General features: G+C 54.2%; 1 protein-coding gene across 3 annotated transcripts in view; it reads left to right on the plus strand.

The window, feature by feature from the left end:
• CPLX1 (complexin 1) overlaps positions 1-23320 on the plus strand; it is a 203528-nt gene that overhangs the window by 173135 nt on the left and 7073 nt on the right. The gene's annotated exons all lie outside the window — the stretch shown is intronic.

Raw genomic sequence — 23320 nt, forward strand, 5'->3', positions numbered from 1 at the left:
AACACTGGGTTGAAAATGCTAGTTCCTCCAAAGTAGATGTTCTTCCCCGCCTGGCTACCTTCCAACTGGAAATTCCACAGGTAGAATTATGGTGGCTTCTACCAATCAAAGACATGCTTGACTACCGAGTGATGCCTTCTCACGCAGCTGCAAGCATCTGGTTTGGATTTCTGAGCACCTGGGTCGCCCATGTTTCATTCAGTGTTCTGTCTCCAAGTCTTGTGATTCTTAATCCGAGGGCATCAGAGTACCTTCAGATTAAAATGACTGACAGTTCCATTCCATCCCATTTCCACCGGCTTTGAATCTGTTCCATACCACTGAACTCATTGGAATGCAACTGTTCGTGATAATGCAGGGACACAGATATTGTCATGCTAAACACTATGCTAATCTCAACGTTTGTTATGCCCCTTTCTTTGGCTAAAGAAGTAATATCTCCTTTGTCTCATCAGCACGATTGCTTTTCCACCTCCCCTCCATCGCTGCTAAACCTTTCCAAGAAGTTCCAAGTCTTTAATTATTTTTGCCGCTGAATATAATTTACCCCGATCCTTTTGTACATGGACCCCCCCAGAAAATGTGCACCACCAGGATTTTGGGTGGTTGGGTGAACACTGGAGCCAGGGATTGGCCCAGGGTAGTGGGAAATACAAGAATTTGTGGCTCATTAGGAAAGTTGTACACATTAAGCAGCCCTTGAGAGCTAACCACATGTTACACAGTCTGTGAGCACATGACCAGTTTCCGGTTCCGGAGCGCGGGCACAACCAATAACTGCGGTAGGGTTCTGCATGGAAGTTCCTACCGCTGAGCAGAACTGAGCTGCCCTAAGGCGCCTGCAAGAGCTCCCCCTGCCAGGCAGCCACCCAAACTGCACCGCATCAATATGGCGTCAGCACAGTTGTGTGGCTTACAGGAAGCATTGATCCCAACTGCCCCTTTAACTTCCATGCAACCATAGATGCCAAGGCACAGAGGCAGAGTCCACACATAAGCTCCCTTCCCGTGATCAGATATGTTGGGAAAGCAGTGTCCCCAGTCATGGGGTGGGAAGAGGGGTTTGGAATGTTGTTCATTTACTGCTTAGCACCTGCTGTGTAGTTTTGCTATCTGTGTTAACTGTATTATTTGGCGCCTTTCCCAGAATGGCCTGGTCCGGCCTGTGAAGGTTTCTGTGAGGGACGGGCCAAAGTTCTCTTGAATGAAGCCTTAACCTCGCAATAAAGATCCTGTTCTTTTACAGCGATTCTGATTGTCTGGTCTCAGTTTGTTACATGGGGAGGAGATGAATGCACACAAAGTTCCTTCACGTATAAGAAGAAGAGTTGGATTTATATCCCCCCTTTCTCTCCTGTAGGAGACTCAAAGGGGCTTACATACTCCTTCCCCTTCCCCCCTCACAACAAAGACCCTGTGAGGTAGGTGGGGCTGACAGAACTCTGTAGAGTTGTGACTAGCCCAAGGTCACCCAGCTGGCGGGGTTGGAGTGTACAGGCTAATCTGAATTCCCCAGATAAGCCTCCACAGCTCAGGCGGTAGAGCTGGGAATCAAACCCGGTTCCTCCAGCTTAGAGTACACCTGCTCTTAACTGCTACACCACTGCTGTACCAACAAACTGCCAATTGTGCAGTGGCAGGGGGCAGGGCTAACCATCTTGGGGGGCCCTCTGCACCTTCTCTGAACACACAGGGTGGTTATGTGTGTGCAGTTAGTTATAACTAGCACATTCCAAGTGCTAAACAGTAGAAAAGAGGCCAGCTGCCCATCAGAAGGCCACGATAGAAACAGCCATCTGTCAGACAGATATATTTATCTCTGCTGTAGACATGTCTGTCTAAGGTTGAACTCACAAAAGACACCATGAAAACAAAGGACTTCAAATCTGATCTTGCTTAGTCATCCTTCAGGACAGCAGTGCAGTGAAGGAAAATTCGGTAGCAAATAATCGATCGCTGTTCTGCCAGGATCGGGTTCCGCTTATTGCTGTCTCATCGCCTGGCTGCAATTCATGTCTCTTCCCCTCAGCAATTAACCCAGTGAGGTGGTTTGGGTTGGAAAAGATTTTCAGGTTTCTCACCAAAATGCAGCAGACGATATGTTAGGAAAAAACCTTTCCTAATAAATGGAATGAATCCTTTCCGGTGAAATTTTTTAAAAAAAATCACTTGGGGGAATAGAGACTAAAAGAAAGCTATTAACCTATAATGTTGCATTCACTGCAGAGTACTCCAGCGTGTGACGATATGATCCTTCAAGGATAATTTGCTGCTTTCCTCTAGAACCTGCTCATGTCTCCAAAGGCTGCATGGTGCAATCCAAAGCAGAGTTACCGTACTCCCTCCTGATGGCCAACTCTGCTTAGGACTTGCAACAGCAATCTTGCCTTCACAGACAACAGATGGATGGATAGCTCCCACAGACCTGAAGATTAGTCCCTTTTATGGTCGCAACTGATCAGAGTTGTGCAGTGGTCTCTAATCTGGAGAGCTGGGTTGGATCCCCCACTCCTCCATATGAGTGGTGGACTCTTATCTGGTGAGTCAGATTTGTTTCCCCACTCCTACATTCCTGCTGGGGGACCTTAGGCTGGTCACAGTTCTCTCAGAGCTCTCAGCCCCACTTACCTCACAAGGTGTCTGTTGTGGGGAGAGGAAGGGAAAGGAGTTTGTAAGCTGCCTTGAGTCTCCTTACAGGAAAGAAAGATAGGGTGTAAATCCAAACTCCCCCTCCTGCCCTCCTCCTTTTCTTCTTCTTCTTCCCTCCCTCCTTGGCATAGAGCCAATCCTTCCACAACACAGAAAGAAGTTGTGGACTGTGCACCCTCTTGGGGGGGGCATAAAATTAAATCCAAGCTCAATATTTACCAAATTTGGAAGTCATCGTAAGAAGAGTCACCAGAAGCTATGCTTACAACCTCATGCCTCGACCATAAAAAATACCCCTTTTAAAAAAATTTTGCCCGCCCCTTATGGAACCAGTTTGCCATGTTTCCACAGCCATGTTGGGAGAAACTATCATTCAAGTTCCCTGGCAAGTTTCACTTTGATAGTCCCTGAGTCACCTCATTGTCCAGTTTGTGGGGGTAGCAAATGAGAATGGTGAATCATACATCCCTGTCAGTGCCTTGTTTCTTGCACAAGAACAGGTATGTTCCCACATCCCATATCCATCTGGTCATTCTGATGATGAAATATGTTGGTTCGTTTCTTTCCTCCAGCCTTTCCTGTGCTGTCACAAAAGTTCCTATAGTTAAGGAGAGGTGATTTGTTGTCATGTAATTGGTTTTTGTCCTCCTTTAGGCAGGATAAATCAAGTTAGAACTGTCACAGGCTCACACTGTTTGGCAAACAACATCTCAACCAAAAGTTCTAGTCATTTTTTTTTCCCTATCAAGATTGCAGTCAGAGTCCACTGTTCCGTGTTCTCGTACATTTGAGTTTTATTCTCTTACAATGGTTTCCTGATCTTTTTGGCGAAGAGGGATTCCTGACTGAAGAAGGGGTTTCTACCATGTATAAATTAGCTTAGCAATAGCAGTCCAGTATTCTCCATGAATAACATTATAGCTCGGCCCCTATTAGTATTTACCTTGTATACTCTTCAGCATTAATTCCAGTGCTTTAAAAATGACTTTAAATATTTATGTGGCATAATCTTCCTACATAAATAGTTTTTCCTACATAAATAGTTTTGCCAAACGGGACATTACATTTTTGGATGGGTTGTGTCTGTGCTCTCCTGACCCAACTTGTATTCCCTGATGGCACATAGCAGCTGCAGGGAATGTCATGTTAAAGATCAAAGCCCGCCAGTGGTGGGATCCAAAAATTTTAGTAACAGGTTCCCATGGTGGTGGGATTCAAACAGTGGCGTAGCGCCAATGGGGATGGGTGGGGCACGACGGGGGCGTGGCCGGGCATTCCGGGGGCGTGGCATCAATAATTTCTCTGTTACTGTAAAAAATTCTTACTGCAAAAAAAAGTTCCTGATTTCCAGCTGGTATCTTTCTGTCCATAATTTAAACTCATTATAGCAAGTCCTATCGTCTACTGCCAACAGAAACAACTCTTCTCTAATTGACTACCTGTCAAATACTTAATACTTTCAAATACTTAATTTTGTTTCTAGAAATCAAAAGAAGGATACTTTCCTTAAACAAGGAACTTTACCATATTTCTAAAACATGTTTTTAAAACAGCCCAACAGGAGAATGATCCTTCCGCTTTTCTACCTTCGCTAACCAGCCACATAGGAAACAACAGGACTTTATGATTTTTGGACCTAATGGAATTTCTAACGGAAAAGCAGACCCAATTAGTAACCCCCTCTCGGCACACACAAATAATTAGTAACCCACTCTCGGGAACTGGTGAGAACCTGCTGGATCCCACCTCTGGAGCCCGCTCTTTTTGGCTTGGAATGATTGGCTTGGAATGGAGGGACATGTGCCTCTTCGAAGTTATGTAAATAACTCCCTGCTGGGCGGGGGTGGGGAAAGGATTTCAGCTTCTTAAACCATTGTTGGGAAGGCCTGAGCCCCTCCTCTTCCCACAATGCAATTCCAGGCCGAAAAGGCATCCCTGTGATGTTTTAAAAGTGTGTTGTGTGACTGTAGGGAATATGAATTGAGTCATGGGAACCCAGGGATGGCGTGGATTCAGTTTCACTTTTATGTGTATGTACACATGTTAGATGCACAGGGCTAGAATCTTGTTCTTATGATGCAAGAGTTCACATAAGTTGGGATAACAGGAGGGAGGATATGTGACTGATTTTAGCTATGTCAGGGACAAAGGAGTTACGTTCACTGAGCTCAGATGTGTCCACAAAGGCAAGCCTTGCAGGAAGGCACAAACAAACCATGTATAATGTATTGTCGAAGGCTTTCACGGCTGGAATCACTGGGGTGCTGTGTGGTTTCCGGGCTATATGGCCGTGTTCTAGCAGCTTTCTCTCCTGACGTTTTGCCTGCATCTGTGGCTGGCATCTTCATTCCTACCATCAGATCCTCTGAAGATGCCAGCCACAGATGCAGGCGAAACGTCAGGAGAGAATGCTGCTAGAACACGGCCATACAGCCCGGAAACCACACAGCACCCCAAACCATGTATAGTATCCAAACCTTTGCTTGAAACCTGAAGGAACGGCCTTATTGACACTCCAACTTCTCAACCCTATTCTAGCAGGACTCTCTCTTATGGCAAGATCCCCCAATGTTTAAAACATGAATTTAGTCAGAAATCATCCTTGACACACCTGGAAACTCTCAAAATATTATGATTATAAATAAATTCTTCCTCCTTATTTAGTTTTTTCTGTTTTTCCCTCTGCATTAACAGCATTTGCATTCCCAACGGTGGGTCTGATTCTGCTCTCCCAAGGGTGTAAAAGGGCCAGTCACTTGGCTGAAACCTCCAGTGTTGCGGTGACTCACAAAGGAGTCAGAATGGAACCCAAGACTTTTGATTGATAAGGGCTTGTGCAATCCTGTGCCTCCTCCATTTGAATTGATAATGCTCAGATTCCATAATTGATTGCTGTGGAGTGGAGATGAAAGGCTCCTTCCTGGGTTGCAATTTAAAGACACAGAGGTCTAATGGGAAACAATATCTATCCAGTGGAGAGTGGGAAAGAGTCATACATGTCTCCGGAAGTTTCTTTTTGGTTCCTAGAGCTAATCATTTGTACTAACCGCTTTAACTGGGTCATTCAGATTTAAACAGCAAAGTAAAAGAGGCACTTGGGTAGCGTCCTGCTGAGACTCTTGGAAGTGAGCCTCTTTTACATGCAAGTTTAGGGAACTTCTTGCATCAGAAACTTTGTCAACCTACATATAGTTCTGCCAGTTTTCCACCAGGAGTTTGGCTGCTTACCAATTACCAAAAGAGAAAGAGAGAGAGGCATAAGACATGTTTCTGACACATATCCTTAGACCGGGCAGCGGAGAGGAATGAACATCTTGTGACAATGCTAAGCATGGGCAGAAGGGAGTACACTTCAAATGCTTATCTTTTGGGGTGAAAGGCAGGAGTTCCCAACTATGTTAAACCTGTCGTCTGAACTGGCATTTTAGGAAAGGATAGTGAGCACTACCCTAAAATAGCTGCCCTGGGAGCCAGACCAATCATATATCGATCCCCAGACAATCTCAGCATCTTGCATGTCTACAAGGAGATGTTTCCAAGTCAAAATACATAAGAAAACCTGAGACCATGGCCAAGCCAAGTCCATAAGATGGCCCCCGCCCCAGTTTATAGGGAATGCCCCAAAGCTCCCACCCCATTTCACTCAAGATTTTATTCCCAACATCCAAGAAGTAAGAGGACAGCAGTGATACATCAGTCAATACAATGGCACCCCTAGCGGCCATGTTGGGGATCACTGCTCCAAAGGCAGAATTCACCTTTCTAAGAGCGCAGAAATAATATGCATAGGGTAAAGGCAAGTTTGGGAGCCTGTTAGATTTCTTTTTTTTAATGATTCTATCATTCTGATCTTTTACCTATTAAATATTACTGTATGGTCTGTTGGTTATTTTTGGGAGGACAAAGGTCAACACTATGCATTTCTTGCTTGTGTCTTTCCCCATGCTGGGTGCCAGGTCCACCATTCTTGTAGTTGTTGTAGATTTAAAAAATAAATTAATTAATTTAAAAATAAATTAATTAATTAAAAATAAATTAATTAATTTATCCCAAAGGGGATGGGGAGCAGAAGCTACATTGGAAGTGATGGAAGGGTCATGCCAGTGCCCGTGCAGTCAGCACTGCATAAAATGGCATGGGCACCAGTGCCATGGGACTTATCCCTATGGCCAGCCGTCACAGTGCCCAAACCCAGAAGCTGGGCCTGTGGCTTGGCAGTGCTGCAAATGCCTATGCTGACATGGAAGGGGCACTCTAGGGGCTTTCCTAATGCACTTTCAGATTGGGAACACACCCCCCCTTATTGGTCTAAGGGGTACATTTTGCACTGTAGGCTTTCCTGGGGAGTAAAGGTTTTCATCTTCTCCCCCAGTGCTAATGCCACCGATTGCCTCTTTTGAGGCAGTGCAGTGCCCCATCCCTAAACAACACTCCATCACCACCCCCCTTTTGGATTGAGCAGCCCAAGACACATCACTACCACAGAAAGCTCTGCAACTATTTATTTCCTCCTTCCTCTGTATGTTCTAGTAATCCCAAAACTGGGGCCATGCTTTGAATTTCCCTGCCAAGCAAGCAGTAGCCAATCAACTGGAATGGAGATAGGAAAACTCAGTATTGTGGATTGGGTACCTAGTCTGAGAGCACCGGGGAAAGTTGCCCACCACAGAAATGGAAAAATAGGAGATTGAGCAAAAGAATTTAATTAAACTGAAAATTGAGCTCTAAATGCTTCTCAATAATAATAATAATAATAATAATAATAATAATAATAATAATAATAATAATAATAATAATAATAATAATAATAATAATAATGAGTAGTAGTAGTAGTAGTAGTAGTAGTAGTAGTAGTAGTAGTAGTAATTTCAATGCCCAGTTCTCTTGTGACCATTGCTGCAGTACTGTACATGAGCTGTACATGAGCTGATTGGTTTGTTTGATGTAAGTTGTTTCAACTGTCATCAGTGCCATGTTTACATCCCTCATTATGGTTGCATGCACTGGCTGATTATGTGAATAAAAGTCAAAACAGGCATTGATTAAGGTGAAGAACAGACATTTGCTGAAGACCCAGGAAACCAAACAAGAATACAGAAAAAATGTGATTAAAATGAGGACCGAAACCTGGCACTACATGGCCAGTTTCTGGAGAAGATCAAGGACAAGTTGGACAATAAAAAGACCTGGCTGTGGTTACAACTGGAAGTCTGAAAAAGGAAACTGAATCCCTGATTTTAGCTGCTCAAGAGCAAGCCATTAAAACAAATTCGAATTGCAGAAGATCATCTTTTTATTAGATAACATCAGCAGCGAGGTAACAGATCCAGTAGCCAAATTTCTTGACCTATATATAATTCAGAGACCCAAGGGTTAACTTGCCTGATTCCTTTCTCCCCCTCTCCCTCTTGTTTTAGCTTTCAATTTATATACCCCATTACTTGTTTGGTGACTGAATTCTCTGTTGACAAAATTGTATTATTATGCCAATAAAGGTTGTTGAAGTTAAAGTTGAACAAATTCAATCAAGGCCAGAATCGAAAAATCCTCAGATAATACAAAATGCAGAATATGCAAAGAAGTTGACAAAACTGTAGATCATGTCCTCAGCTGCTGCAAAAAGATTGCCCAGACTCATTACAAACACAGACACAACTCAGTGGCCAAGATGATCCACTGGAATTTATGCAAGAATTACAACATAAAAACAGTTAAGAATTGATGGAAACATTGTCCAGAGAAAGTAATGGAAAATGAGAAGGTCAAGATCCTGTGGGACTTTTGAATCCAAACAGACAAAGTGTTGAAACACAATACACCAGACATCACCGTGATCAAGGACAAGAAAGTGACCATGATCAACATAGCAGTCCCTGGTGACAGCAGGGTCATTGAAAAAGAACATAAGAAGGCCACTAGATATCACGATTTGAAAATTGAGCTTCAGCATCTGTGGCACAAACCAGCTGAGGTCATCCCAGTGATAATCGGCATACTGGGTGCCATTCTGAAAACACTAGGGCAGCACTTGAAATATCTTCGAATTGACAAAATTAACATCTGTCAAATTCAGAAGGCAGCCCTGCTGGGATCTACATGAATACTACGCCGATACATTACTTCTTAGGCCTCTGGGTGAGACTCGAATTGTAATGAAAAGCCAACAACTAGGCTTGGTCAATATCCTAGAAATTCGGTAAAATTCAGATTTGGATTTATTTGGGCATAAAATTATCTGTATGCGCGAATAAGACAAATAAAATATTTGGATATATCCAAATATTCGGGTATATCCGAAAAATTCATGTCAGTCTGATTTTTCTGGTGTTTTCTGTGTTTGTGCATGCACAGGACACATTTTTAAAGCTAGCAGCACCAAAATTTCAGGAACTCAGTCTGAGACTGTTCTGATAATACCACCCAGGTTTGGTGAGGTTTGGTTCAGGGGGTCTAAAGTTATGGACCCCCAAAGGGGGTACCCCATCCCCCATTGTTTCCAATGGAGCAAACAGGAGATGAGAGCTACCCATTTGAGGCTCCATAACTTTGTCCCCCCTGAACCAAACTCCACCAAACACAGGGGGTTTCATCAGGACAGTCTCCAGATGAGACCCTAAAATATTGGTGCCAATAGCTTTAAAAATGCACCCCAACGGGCACCCCAAAAAATTGCTCAGATTCTCTGCGCCAATACAGTATAATTTCCTAGGCCTTTAGGTGAGGCTCGAATTGTAATGAAAGGCCAACAACCAGCTAAAGCTGTGAAATCTACCATAATAATAATAACAATCCTGCTTCTAGCTCCATATTTCTTTCCTTCTCCCCATTCTAGGGATGTATTTGAATATCATCTAAGATTTTGGAGTTTCGAGTTATCTGGGGTTAGAATCTATAAATCCTTTCCATTAAGCCATGCAATGAAGGAAAAGTCTCCTTAATCCAGAACGAGGCTCCTCACTTAGAAGAAGGCAGTGAGACCTTGACTCGTTTCCAAAATGCAATCAGTACATTAGGACTTCTCCATTACTTCATTATTTCCGAATTTTATTCAGAGGACTATTCCTGCCACAGTGGCCAAATCTTTCTTCTTCTTTTTTCTTTTGTCTCCATAAAGCAATATTAATGTGATTATATGTTCAGTTTTTTACTGTGGTGTTTTACTAAATTGAAGAAGTACATTTGGGAGTCAGTAAACACCACACACACGGAGAAGGCTTAACACAACCTTACATACAAAAAGTAGACTGGTTTTTCCCCCCTCTATTAAACCAGTGAGCAAGTATGCACTGATAACAATGGAAAAGAATATCAAAATCAGTGAAAGGAGCAGAAAACCAAAATTGCAAGTTATTGAGAGGCGAAGTGGAATGTTCATAACAAGTAGAATACCGAGTCAATAAAGGATCAAACATCTTTTCTCCTTTTGTAGATCTTTTAAAATTCTTTTTTAATGAACTTATTCTTTGTTGACTTTCTTCTACTGCTTTTCTCTTTTTTTCACTTTCTCCTCACTTGTTTTGGTACTTCTTTCTTTTACATTTCCTTACACAAACAGAAAGATCTCACTCACCTTGCTGTGTGAAATGTTCATGTGAACTTTCCAAAGCGTTACTGTTTTGAAGAGTATTTCTCATTAATAGAGCTTTCAAAAGTTAGCCTTTATTCCAGCTCCAGAAGCATTTCGAGGGGAAATGGCGCCTGGAGGCAACATGTCCTCTGGGTGCCCCCCACCCGCATGCCCCCATGCTAAGGGGTGGGGCTTGGGGGCAGGGGGCTTGGCTCAAGCCCCCCTCCACCTCTCTGCAGAATGGCTCTTCCCATCCCCAGGGCCTGGGGAGGGCAAAAACCAACCTGCATGGAGGCTGGGTCTGGGCTCAGCCATGGGAGGTGGCCAGGCAGGCACTGTGGCCACCCACTGCCGAGCCCTGCCCCCCACCTTCCTGCATACACCTTTGTCCAGTTCTAATAAAAAATCAAACCAAGCCATTTATTGATTTCATCTGTCTGCTCCATCTTTGTCATTGGCCTAGATTCCAAGCTGTTTCAAGAAGGGCCCTCAAGGTGTTCAGTTATATAAATAATAAATTAAGGAAAGCAATAATTAATATCGTCCTCTTTAAAATGAAGATATTCTGGAGGTTTTTTTCATTCTGAGCTAAGAGTAATTAATCCTCAGGATGGCATCATACAGCATAGGCATGATTTAATAATGCCTCCTTTTATCACATTTCTTCTGCCATTGCCTAAGCTAGAGAATATATCAGTCATACATTTCTGAACAGAAGCTATGAGACTGTTTGAATTAAAAGTACTTTCTGCATAGCGCAGTTGGAAGATGTTTGGTGTTCAGAATCCAAGTACTAGTCCATTTGCAGACAAATGTGGTGTTGGCATGGGGCAAAGTTGATTCCAATACTGGGACCCAACTCTAATAAGAAGTCCTCTTAAGCCTCTGAAATTATCATTCCTAGAAAGACTAGATTAATAGTTTTGAATGGTTTTGTGGATCTTTCCATGGAACAATTCCATGGAATAATCCAAAACTCTTATGCATGTATGTATGTATGTATGTATGTATGTATGTATGTATGTATGTATGTATGTATGTATGTATGTATGTATGTATGTATGTATGTATGTATGTATGTATGCATGCATTGGGGTGGGGGGGGGGGGGGGTGGGGGGGGGGGGGGGTGGGGGGGGGGGGGGGTGGGGGGGGGGGGGGGTGGGGGGGGGGGGGGGTGGGGGGGGGGGGGGGTGGGGGGGGGGGGGGGTGGGGGGGGGGGGGGGTGGGGGGGGGGGGGGGTGGGGGGGGGGGGGGGTGGGGGGGGGGGGGGGTGGGGGGGGGGGGGGGTGGGGGGGGGGGGGGGTGGGGGGGGGGGGGGGTGGGGGGGGGGGGGGGTGGGGGGGGGGGGGGGTGGGGGGGGGGGGGGGTGGGGGGGGGGGGGGGTGGGGGGGGGGGGGGGTGGGGGGGGGGGGGGGTGGGGGGGGGGGGGGGTGGGGGGGGGGGGGGGTGGGGGGGGGGGGGGGTGGGGGGGGGGGGGGGTGGGGGGGGGGGGGGGTGGGGGGGGGGGGGGGTGGGGGGGGGGGGGGGTGGGGGGGGGGGGGGGTGGGGGGGGGGGGGGGTGGGGGGGGGGGGGGGTGGGGGGGGGGGGGGGTGGGGGGGGGGGGGGGTGGGGGGGGGGGGGGGTGGGGGGGGGGGGGGGTGGGGGGGGGGGGGGGTGGGGGGGGGGGGGGGTGGGGGGGGGGGGGGGTGGGGGGGGGGGGGGGTGGGGGGGGGGGGGGGTGGGGGGGGGGGGGGGTGGGGGGGGGGGGGGGTGGGGGGGGGGGGGGGTGGGGGGGGGGGGGGGTGGGGGGGGGGGGGGGTGGGGGGGGGGGGGGGTGGGGGGGGGGGGGGGTGGGGGGGGGGGGGGGTGGGGGGGGGGGGGGGTGGGGGGGGGGGGGGGTGGGGGGGGGGGGGGGTGGGGGGGGGGGGGGGTGGGGGGGGGGGGGGGTGGGGGGGGGGGGGGGTGGGGGGGGGGGGGGGTGGGGGGGGGGGGGGGTGGGGGGGGGGGGGGGTGGGGGGGGGGGGGGGTGGGGGGGGGGGGGGGTGGGGGGGGGGGGGGGTGGGGGGGGGGGGGGGTGGGGGGGGGGGGGGGTGGGGGGGGGGGGGGGTGGGGGGGGGGGGGGGTGGGGGGGGGGGGGGGTGGGGGGGGGGGGGGGTGGGGGGGGGGGGGGGTGGGGGGGGGGGGGGGTGGGGGGGGGGGGGGGTGGGGGGGGGGGGGGGTGGGGGGGGGGGGGGGTGGGGGGGGGGGGGGGTGGGGGGGGGGGGGGGTGGGGGGGGGGGGGGGTGGGGGGGGGGGGGGGTGGGGGGGGGGGGGGGTGGGGGGGGGGGGGGGTGGGGGGGGGGGGGGGTGGGGGGGGGGGGGGGTGGGGGGGGGGGGGGGTGGGGGGGGGGGGGGGTGGGGGGGGGGGGGGGTGGGGGGGGGGGGGGGTGGGGGGGGGGGGGGGTGGGGGGGGGGGGGGGTGGGGGGGGGGGGGGGTGGGGGGGGGGGGGGGTGGGGGGGGGGGGGGGTGGGGGGGGGGGGGGGTGGGGGGGGGGGGGGGTGGGGGGGGGGGGGGGTGGGGGGGGGGGGGGGTGGGGGGGGGGGGGGGTGGGGGGGGGGGGGGGTGGGGGGGGGGGGGGGTGGGGGGGGGGGGGGGTGGGGGGGGGGGGGGGTGGGGGGGGGGGGGGGTGGGGGGGGGGGGGGGTGGGGGGGGGGGGGGGTGGGGGGGGGGGGGGGTGGGGGGGGGGGGGGGTGGGGGGGGGGGGGGGTGGGGGGGGGGGGGGGTGGGGGGGGGGGGGGGTGGGGGGGGGGGGGGGTGGGGGGGGGGGGGGGTGGGGGGGGGGGGGGGTGGGGGGGGGGGGGGGTGGGGGGGGGGGGGGGTGGGGGGGGGGGGGGGTGGGGGGGGGGGGGGGTGGGGGGGGGGGGGGGTGGGGGGGGGGGGGGGTGGGGGGGGGGGGGGGTGGGGGGGGGGGGGGGTGGGGGGGGGGGGGGGTGGGGGGGGGGGGGGGTGGGGGGGGGGGGGGGTGGGGGGGGGGGGGGGTGGGGGGGGGGGGGGGTGGGGGGGGGGGGGGGTGGGGGGGGGGGGGGGTGGGGGGGGGGGGGGGTGGGGGGGGGGGGGGGTGGGGGGGGGGGGGGGTGGGGGGGGGGGGGGGTGGGGGGGGGGGGGGGTGGGGGGGGGGGGGGGTGGGGGGGGGGGGGGGTGGGGGGGGGGGGGGGTGGGGGGGGGGGGGGGTGGGGGGGGGGGGGGGTGGGGGGGGGGGGGGGTGGGGGGGGGGGGGGGTGGGGGGGGGGGGGGGTGGGGGGGGGGGGGGGTGGGGGGGGGGGGGGGTGGGGGGGGGGGGGGGTGGGGGGGGGGGGGGGTGGGGGGGGGGGGGGGTGGGGGGGGGGGGGGGTGGGGGGGGGGGGGGGTGGGGGGGGGGGGGGGTGGGGGGGGGGGGGGGTGGGGGGGGGGGGGGGTGGGGGGGGGGGGGGGTGGGGGGGGGGGGGGGTGGGGGGGGGGGGGGGTGGGGGGGGGGGGGGGTGGGGGGGGGGGGGGGTGGGGGGGGGGGGGGGTGGGGGGGGGGGGGGGTGGGGGGGGGGGGGGGTGGGGGGGGGGGGGGGTGGGGGGGGGGGGGGGTGGGGGGGGGGGGGGGTGGGGGGGGGGGGGGGTGGGGGGGGGGGGGGGTGGGGGGGGGGGGGGGTGGGGGGGGGGGGGGGTGGGGGGGGGGGGGGGTGGGGGGGGGGGGGGGTGGGGGGGGGGGGGGGTGGGGGGGGGGGGGGGTGGGGGGGGGGGGGGGTGGGGGGGGGGGGGGGTGGGGGGGGGGGGGGGTGGGGGGGGGGGGGGGTGGGGGGGGGGGGGGGTGGGGGGGGGGGGGGGTGGGGGGGGGGGGGGGTGGGGGGGGGGGGGGGTGGGGGGGGGGGGGGGTGGGGGGGGGGGGGGGTGGGGGGGGGGGGGGGTGGGGGGGGGGGGGGGTGGGGGGGGGGGGGGGTGGGGGGGGGGGGGGGTGGGGGGGGGGGGGGGTGGGGGGGGGGGGGGGTGGGGGGGGGGGGGGGTGGGGGGGGGGGGGGGTGGGGGGGGGGGGGGGTGGGGGGGGGGGGGGGTGGGGGGGGGGGGGGGTGGGGGGGGGGGGGGGTGGGGGGGGGGGGGGGTGGGGGGGGGGGGGGGTGGGGGGGGGGGGGGGTGGGGGGGGGGGGGGGTGGGGGGGGGGGGGGGTGGGGGGGGGGGGGGGTGGGGGGGGGGGGGGGTGGGGGGGGGGGGGGGTGGGGGGGGGGGGGGGTGGGGGGGGGGGGGGGTGGGGGGGGGGGGGGGTGGGGGGGGGGGGGGGTGGGGGGGGGGGGGGGTGGGGGGGGGGGGGGGTGGGGGGGGGGGGGGGTGGGGGGGGGGGGGGGTGGGGGGGGGGGGGGGTGGGGGGGGGGGGGGGTGGGGGGGGGGGGGGGTGGGGGGGGGGGGGGGTGGGGGGGGGGGGGGGTGGGGGGGGGGGGGGGTGGGGGGGGGGGGGGGTGGGGGGGGGGGGGGGTGGGGGGGGGGGGGGGTGGGGGGGGGGGGGGGTGGGGGGGGGGGGGGGTGGGGGGGGGGGGGGGTGGGGGGGGGGGGGGGTGGGGGGGGGGGGGGGTGGGGGGGGGGGGGGGTGGGGGGGGGGGGGGGTGGGGGGGGGGGGGGGTGGGGGGGGGGGGGGGTGGGGGGGGGGGGGGGTGGGGGGGGGGGGGGGTGGGGGGGGGGGGGGGTGGGGGGGGGGGGGGGTGGGGGGGGGGGGGGGTGGGGGGGGGGGGGGGTGGGGGGGGGGGGGGGTGGGGGGGGGGGGGGGTGGGGGGGGGGGGGGGTGGGGGGGGGGGGGGGTGGGGGGGGGGGGGGGTGGGGGGGGGGGGGGGTGGGGGGGGGGGGGGGTGGGGGGGGGGGGGGGTGGGGGGGGGGGGGGGTGGGGGGGGGGGGGGGTGGGGGGGGGGGGGGGTGGGGGGGGGGGGGGGTGGGGGGGGGGGGGGGTGGGGGGGGGGGGGGGTGGGGGGGGGGGGGGGTGGGGGGGGGGGGGGGTGGGGGGGGGGGGGGGTGGGGGGGGGGGGGGGTGGGGGGGGGGGGGGGTGGGGGGGGGGGGGGGTGGGGGGGGGGGGGGGTGGGGGGGGGGGGGGGTGGGGGGGGGGGGGGGTGGGGGGGGGGGGGGGTGGGGGGGGGGGGGGGTGGGGGGGGGGGGGGGTGGGGGGGGGGGGGGGTGGGGGGGGGGGGGGGTGGGGGGGGGGGGGGGTGGGGGGGGGGGGGGGTGGGGGGGGGGGGGGGTGGGGGGGGGGGGGGGTGGGGGGGGGGGGGGGTGGGGGGGGGGGGGGGTGGGGGGGGGGGGGGGTGGGGGGGGGGGGGGGTGGGGGGGGGGGGGGGTGGGGGGGGGGGGGGGTGGGGGGGGGGGGGGGTGGGGGGGGGGGGGGGTGGGGGGGGGGGGGGGTGGGGGGGGGGGGGGGTGGGGGGGGGGGGGGGTGGGGGGGGGGGGGGGTGGGGGGGGGGGGGGGTGGGGGGGGGGGGGGGTGGGGGGGGGGGGGGGTGGGGGGGGGGGGGGGTGGGGGGGGGGGGGGGTGGGGGGGGGGGGGGGTGGGGGGGGGGGGGGGTGGGGGGGGGGGGGGGTGGGGGGGGGGGGGGGTGGGGGGGGGGGGGGGTGGGGGGGGGGGGGGGTGGGGGGGGGGGGGGGTGGGGGGGGGGGGGGGTGGGGGGGGGGGGGGGTGGGGGGGGGGGGGGGTGGGGGGGGGGGGGGGTGGGGGGGGGGGGGGGTGGGGGGGGGGGGGGGTGGGGGGGGGGGGGGGTGGGGGGGGGGGGGGGTGGGGGGGGGGGGGGGTGGGGGGGGGGGGGGGTGGGGGGGGGGGGGGGTGGGGGGGGGGGGGGGTGGGGGGGGGGGGGGGTGGGGGGGGGGGGGGGTGGGGGGGGGGGGGGGTGGGGGGGGGGGGGGGTGGGGGGGGGGGGGGGTGGGGGGGGGGGGGGGTGGGGGGGGGGGGGGGTGGGGGGGGGGGGGGGTGGGGGGGGGGGGGGGTGGGGGGGGGGGGGGGTGGGGGGGGGGGGGGGTGGGGGGGGGGGGGGGTGGGGGGGGGGGGGGGTGGGGGGGGGGGGGGGTGGGGGGGGGGGGGGGTGGGGGGGGGGGGGGGTGGGGGGGGGGGGGGGTGGGGGGGGGGGGGGGTGGGGCTGATGGGAATTGTAGTTCCTGAACATCTGGAGAGCCGCAGGTTCCCTACCCCTGTTCTAGAGCATTGCCAGACATTTTTGAAATACAAATCAAGAGTACAGTCAAAGCGCAGACAGGAAGACTGTATATAGCAGTATACATTACTTAGAAAGTTCTGTCACTTGTAAAAGAAATTTTGCTACTTTTTTCCAAGAGCATGACATCTGTGTTGTTTAACAGAAGCTCCACAACAGAACAGTCAGAGTCACTTTCAGATTTGTCTAGGGCCAGCCTGGGAGAGAAATTCCTGATGCCCACATGTCTCGGACAGTCAAGAATAATGTGAGCAAGAGTCTCCACTTGATTTTTACAGTGTGGACAAACCCGATCCTGGAGAGGGATGGATAAGTAACGACCCTTTGTAATGGCCGATGGGAAGGTATTGGATCTGGCCCTTGTGATAATCCATCTCACATTACAGAGTTCACAGGCTATGTCTGACTTGAAGGTCCACCTCATTCCCCACAGGTACCAGGTCCAATTCGGACCTGAATCTAGGGTTGCCTTAGCCACCAATGGGGTTTCCAAATCTAGATTGGGAAACATCAAGCTCTAGGGAGGATGTAAACCTGAGTGGAGTACAGTGTCGTAAGAGTCCACCCTCCAAAGCAGCCATCTTCTCCAGAGGAACTGATCTCGGTAGTCGGGAGATGAACTGTAATTTTGGGGGGTATCCCCAGGTCCCACCTGGAGGATGGCATCCCTACCAGAACCATGGCACAGGGGAGAAGTGACTTCCTCACCTTGCTGTTATCCAAGCCTGAAATTGGGTAGGGAGGGGAGAATGAGTCTGTCATTCATGCTCGAAACTACAAGCAAAGTGACAGAATTCCTCAGGGTGCGGTGGAAGTGCAAGACTGGAAACAAAATCTGCTTGATTGGTCTTGAAAAACCTCCAGTATTATATACCAAGCCTGCTGAAAGTTATTTTGCTGCAACGAAGGGCTCGGTTTTTAACAGCCTCTGACTGAAATGTGGGCATTAACTCAAAGAAGGGAGAAAGAAACGTCGGAGTAGCAGTTAGCGTTTGCGGAGCTCAAGCCTGCCCAGCAGATTCACACAGTGCCATATTTTCAGTTCCCTAGTTATTCCCAGGGCTTCTTATTGAGTTGGACACACGTATTGAAGCATTGGGGACAAAAATGTAAAAAAGGAAGTGTTCAGAAAGGGGTGAAAAATGGAAACACTTTCAAGATGCTTAGCCATCAAATTGCAACCATCTAAAATGTCATCCGCTTGGGGGAGATTTATCAGTTGCTTGCCAGCAAAACATGTCTGTGATTGTAGTTGGATATGTTCCTGTCTTTCAAAGGCTGTGTGTGTGTGTTTTTGACATTCCCATCTGCCAGCGTGGTTTGATGTCCCTGGGCCTTGCAGCGCAAAAGGTCAAGGCTGACATCCAAGTGCAGCATTCATTGATGTCACATGCAACCATACCCATGTGGTTGCCCAAATTTGTAATCCCACCAGGAAAATCTTAGCAGGGGTTGTAGCCGTATTGATTGTGGAAGTGGCAAAAGAAAAAGAAAAAGAATTGGGGGAGGCAAAAAGGAAACAGGAAATAATTTCAAGTATCAAATTTATGCATTCCCCCTCCCCTGGTGTCAAGTTTGGGTGGGGGGGTTGCACTGGGAAGGTACCAGTGTGGAATTTTGAAAGGAAATAGACAATGGAGCTTCCAAAGATTGGAGAACGGGATGTCCAGAATAAAGTCACACAAAGGCGATATCCCCACTGGCGATTAATCCTGGGATACTCACCCAAAATATCCAGGTTTCACGCCAAACTCCCCACAGCTGAACCACCAAACACAGATTCATCCAGTTCTGGCGCTCTGCCCACCCCCTTATCCCATTTTTTCCCCGAACCTGATTGAATGAACCTTTTTAAAGAAATATGTCTCCAATCCAGATCGGTGGGGAGGTTCGGGGGTCTAATGTGGTTTCAAATTTCCCACCATAAAGAGTGATGCAAATGACTTCCAGTAAATCAGAGCACAGTGGACTGTGCACAATGAGCACACAGCCTTTTTTCGCTTTCATTTTTTGTTGAAAAGTGTGCGCAAGGGAACGAGAATCGAACCACACGTGGGCACGGGAGAATGAGAACTGTGTGAGAATGTGTTCAACATGCCAACATGCCAACATGGCCAATAGTTTTAATAGTTTAATAGGAAATAGTTTTAAAATTGGGAAACAACGTGGTACTGAAACTTCATAGTACAGATCTCACGACAGCACAATAGCCAATCAGAAGAAAGATGCACGGGCGGGGATACTGCGCATATGTGCTTACGTCCTAACGTGAACACGTTTTTTCACGGGAAAAAATGTTCCCACCCTAAAACTGCATGACAGCCAATCAGGATAGACCCGCAAAGCTGATCGTGTGGTTGTGGGGATTGTAACATTTTTTGAATCTGAGATAGACATAGATATCTTTGCTAAAAACATGCTGTGGTGGGGAGGTTGAAACCTCGATGAAAAGGTGCAGTTTATTTTGAAACTTGGTTTTATCTAGATTTAATTTTCAGTGGGGATTCGGCCAAAAAGAGGTCAGCCCAACTCAAAAAAGACTCCTAGATTTGGTATTCCAGGCCATCTAGTCTAACTCTCCCTGCTTACTGCAGGATTTCACAGCTACAGCAGACTCAACAAGATGGCTGTCCAGTTTTGGCTGGAAGACCATTTATTTAGACACGTATACCTCATTTTTCTTCTCTATGGGGACCCAAAGTAGCTTACAACATTGTCTTTCCCTCCTCCATTTTATCCTAATGCTGACAACAACCTTGGGAGCTAGGTCAGGATGAGAGACAGCAACTGGCCCAAGGTCACAATATAAGTTCTGGTGGTAGAGTGAGGATTCAAACCCGAGTCTCATTATAGTGGGCAGCATCTACTGTAGCTGATCTGGCCATTTTTTTAAAGAAGAAGAAGAGTTTGGATTTATATCCCCCCCCCCTTTCTCTCCTGTAGGAGACTCAAAGGAGTTTACAATCTCCTTGCCCTTCCTCCCTCACAACAAACACCCTGTGAGGTAGGTGGGGCTGAGAGAGCTCTGGAAAGCTGTGACTAGCCCAAGGTCACCCAGCTGGCATGTGTGGGAGTACACAGGCTAATCTGAATTCCCCAGATAAGCCTCCACAGCTCAGTCGGCAGAGCGGGGAATCAAACCTGGTTCCTCCAGATTAGAATGCACCTGCTCTTAACCACCACTCCACTGCCTTATCTTAAGGCTAAGTTGGGTGCACCTAATTCTCTCGAGAAGCTGCATTTGTATTCATCAAGGTGTGATATTGTCCATGCAAGCATAATAGATAGCAAATATTTGAGAATAATAGCAAACTTTTAAAAAAGAAAGAAGCATCCACCATGCTTAAAAAAAGAAAGAAGCATCAACCATCTATTTTACTGTAATTTATTATATTTATTAGGAACGTTTTTATGGTTGTCGCTGCTTTTAAATGTTGCTTTTAAATGTTGTCGCTGCTTTTAAATGTTTTAACTACTTATACTGTTTTCCCTCTGCTGTACACCGCCCAGAGCCCTCCGGGGATGGGGCAGTATAAAAGCTTTAAAAAAATAAAAATAAATAAATGCTAAGAGTATCTGATTTCAGCCTTGGGAAGAATCGAACCATTTGTCCCACCATAATCCTTTGATTGCCTTTAAATCCCATGTAATTTTCTTTTCAAATTCTCCTCGCCAAGTGTTTTGCCAGCCTTTGTGGAGAATCTGGCCGAGTTGGTTATCCCCTGAATTTTGGGCATTGCATTTCATCTTAATTCTGTGCTGTCATTTAATTAGCACACAACACCCAAGGATCAGACAGACTTTTTGGATCAGACAGACAAATCGTTTTGTAGAAGATTGTCAAATACAAACCCGCATGCCCTTTTGCTTATGAAGTGCCTCTCTAATTCTGCATAATTGAAATGACTGTGAGCATAGAAGAGTAACTGAAGAGCATTTTTCATATGTCAGATTTCAGTATACCCATCTGACCTCAAGAGCTGTGGATTTATAGCTTATGTAATACTTAAAATGCTAGTTCTTTGTTGTTGTTGTTTTACAAAAGAGAGCAATATAATAAGTTGCAGCAGCTAAAAGGAGACTACTTCTAATGTAACAGGGTAGGAATTCTCGTATCACTATAAGAACATGAAAGGGAAGTTGATTGATCCGGCCAGTGGTTCAACTAGTTCAATGTTCTCTTCCACAAATGGCTAACCAGTTTGTAGCTATGACACTGCCGCATTCCCAGAATGCCATGGGAAGCTGTGGGTCATGTGGCATAGGCTATTCCTCCCTCGCATTATCTCCTCCCTTGAATTAGGTGACCAGATTGTCACCTTTGTTAACCGGGACCCGGGCGGACGGCCGCGTGCGTGCATGTGCGCACGCACGTGGCCGCAGGAGCGCACTGCCTTTTGGGGTGCTCCCAGGGCGTGCTCCCAGGGCGGGAAACGGGAGCACCCCAGAGGGCAGTGCGCTCCTGCGGCCGTGCGCGGGGGAGCCTGCTGCACTGCCTTCTGAGGCGCTCCCGGTTTTCCGCCCTGTGACAGGGCAGGAAACAGGAGCACGCCAGAAGGCAGTGCGCTCCTGCGGCCGTGTGCGCAGGAGGCTGCCGCACTGCCTCCTGGGGCGTGCCCCAGAAGGCAGTGCGGCAGCCTTCCAAAAATCAGGACGGTTCAAAAAATGACAAATTGTTTTAAGACGGGACTGTCCTGCCAAAAGCGGGACGTCTGGTCACCATACCCTTGAATCAGTACAATGCTACTGAAGACAGCAGCAGCTCATGTGGTGGGTTGCACAGAAGACCCCAGTTCTTAACACTTAGTGCAGTCCAAATGAGAGGAATGTATGGGATCCTTATGAAAGCATTCAGAGACAGAATTGCTGGGGGTCATTAATTGTATCCGCTGGCCACTAATGATGTCACTACCTGCTTCCAAACCTGCTTTCAACTATCCATTCAGTGGCTGGCTGCGGCCATCACGGGGTTGCAGCCACAAGCCCGATGCCTTGCCATATAGACTTGACTCATGCATACCCCTTTTTGTGATAGAGTTGGAATTCTCCCTGAGACTTATGATTGTCAGAGCCTGTCTTTGCTGCAGCAGCAGAAAAAAACGGTGAAGGGGAGCAACATGGTGATGTCACTGAATGATGGTCTAGGAAATCCCTGATCTCTATGATAAGAACCATAGATATCTGGGAATTTCTTATAGTATTGCAATGTCATCTTTAGGTACCACCAGAAGTCCTTCCCATCCCCCATTTCTACTTCCACTGGAGCAAAGAGCCTTGATGAGATTTGTAACCCAGGGGTTTGTCTGATGGCCCTAGGCCACAGGTGTCAAACTTGCGGCCCTCCAGATGTTATGGACTACATTTCCCATCATCCCTTGCCAGTATGATGCTGGCAGGGGATGATGGGAACTGTAGTCCATAATATCTGGAGGGCCGCGAATTTGACACCTATGCCTTAGGCAAATGGTAACCCTACTGAGACCCACTATGCTATTTATTGTGGACCACAGGGAAAAGCTGCATTGATGAGTCCTTCCAAATGGTTTGGCAACTTCAAAGGTGACATGGTAGATGGAAAGATATGGTGCTACAAAAGCCCTTGTGCCATTAGTGTATTGTAAAAAGGTTGGTCAGATGAGCTGATTTTTTTTATTAGGAAAGGTTGGTATCCATTTGTCTGAACAGTGAGTACTTCAGGAATATGGAGCCTGGCTTTGAGGCCTTCAGACACATAATGTATGTGTATTTTATTGTATGCGTATTTTAACTTGGTTGTAATTGTCTGAAAAATGTGTTTTGGTGTTAATTTTTTTTAATTAAAAAAAGTTTATTTGGTACAATATACAACCAAAAAGAAAATACGTATATAATAGAATAAAAGTGGGAAACTCCTCTCATTGGAGTTTCCAGTCATACAAAGATGAAGTACGTAATAAACAGTTTACAATTGTAAAATTGGTTTTAATGTTTTTCAGAAGTATTTTTAAGCTGTGTTTTTAAACTGTTAGCTACTGTTATGGCTGAAGGCAATAAGAGTATAAAAGTTGTAAATAAATAGAGGCTTTTGGAAAAACCTCTGTCTTTTTAGAATATTTTTATGTCTCTATTTTGGATATTAGATGCCCCCCCCCCCCCAATCTGAAAACTTGTTCCTTGAAAACCAGAATAAAAATCCAGTTTAACTGGAGTTCTCTGGTGGCTTTAAAACAGTGCGGTATAGTAGTTAAGAGCAGGTGGATTCTAATCTGGAGAACCAGGTTTGATTCCCCACTCCTCCACCTCAGTGGTGGAGACCTATCTGGTGAATCAGATGTGTCTGCACTCCTACATTCCTGCTGGGTGACCTTGGGCTAGTCACAGGTCTTCAGAACTCTCTCAGCCCCGCCTACCTCACAAGGTGTCTGTTGTGGAGAGAGGAAGGGAAAGGAGTTTGTAAGCGACCCCCGAGTCTCCTTACAGGAAAGAAAGATTGAGTGTAAATCCAAACTCCTCCTCCTCCTCCTCCTCCTCCTCTTCTTCTTCTTCTTCTTCTTCTTCTTCTTCTTCTTCTTCTTCTTCTTCTTCTTCTTCTTCTAATTTTACTACTCAACTGCACCAAAATATCCAAGGAAGCAAATGGATGGTAAACATTCTGTTTGCTCAGTAGACAGATGTCCCAGATAAACAACTCTCCAAAGGGTTGCTTGTATCCCCATTTGAGAAGTTACCACTTGGTAAAAGCTGGCCTCCTTTTCTATTCATGTTTTGTGCAACTGAGAAGAGGATTAAGGGGGATTTGTTTTTCAGGATAATGTTTCCTTGAGTTTTCGAGGTCACACTTCCTTTCTCTGTTTCATAATTCAAGGCTGGCCTGACATTTAAAAATAATAAAAACGGAATAAACGGAAGGAAATGTTTTGTGACCAGCTCCTGTGAGGGGGAGATGAGATATTCATA

The sequence above is a fragment of the Sphaerodactylus townsendi genome, linkage group LG07, assembly GCF_021028975.2.
Source record: "Sphaerodactylus townsendi isolate TG3544 linkage group LG07, MPM_Stown_v2.3, whole genome shotgun sequence".
In the NCBI taxonomy this organism is placed as follows: Eukaryota; Metazoa; Chordata; class Lepidosauria; order Squamata; family Sphaerodactylidae; genus Sphaerodactylus; species Sphaerodactylus townsendi.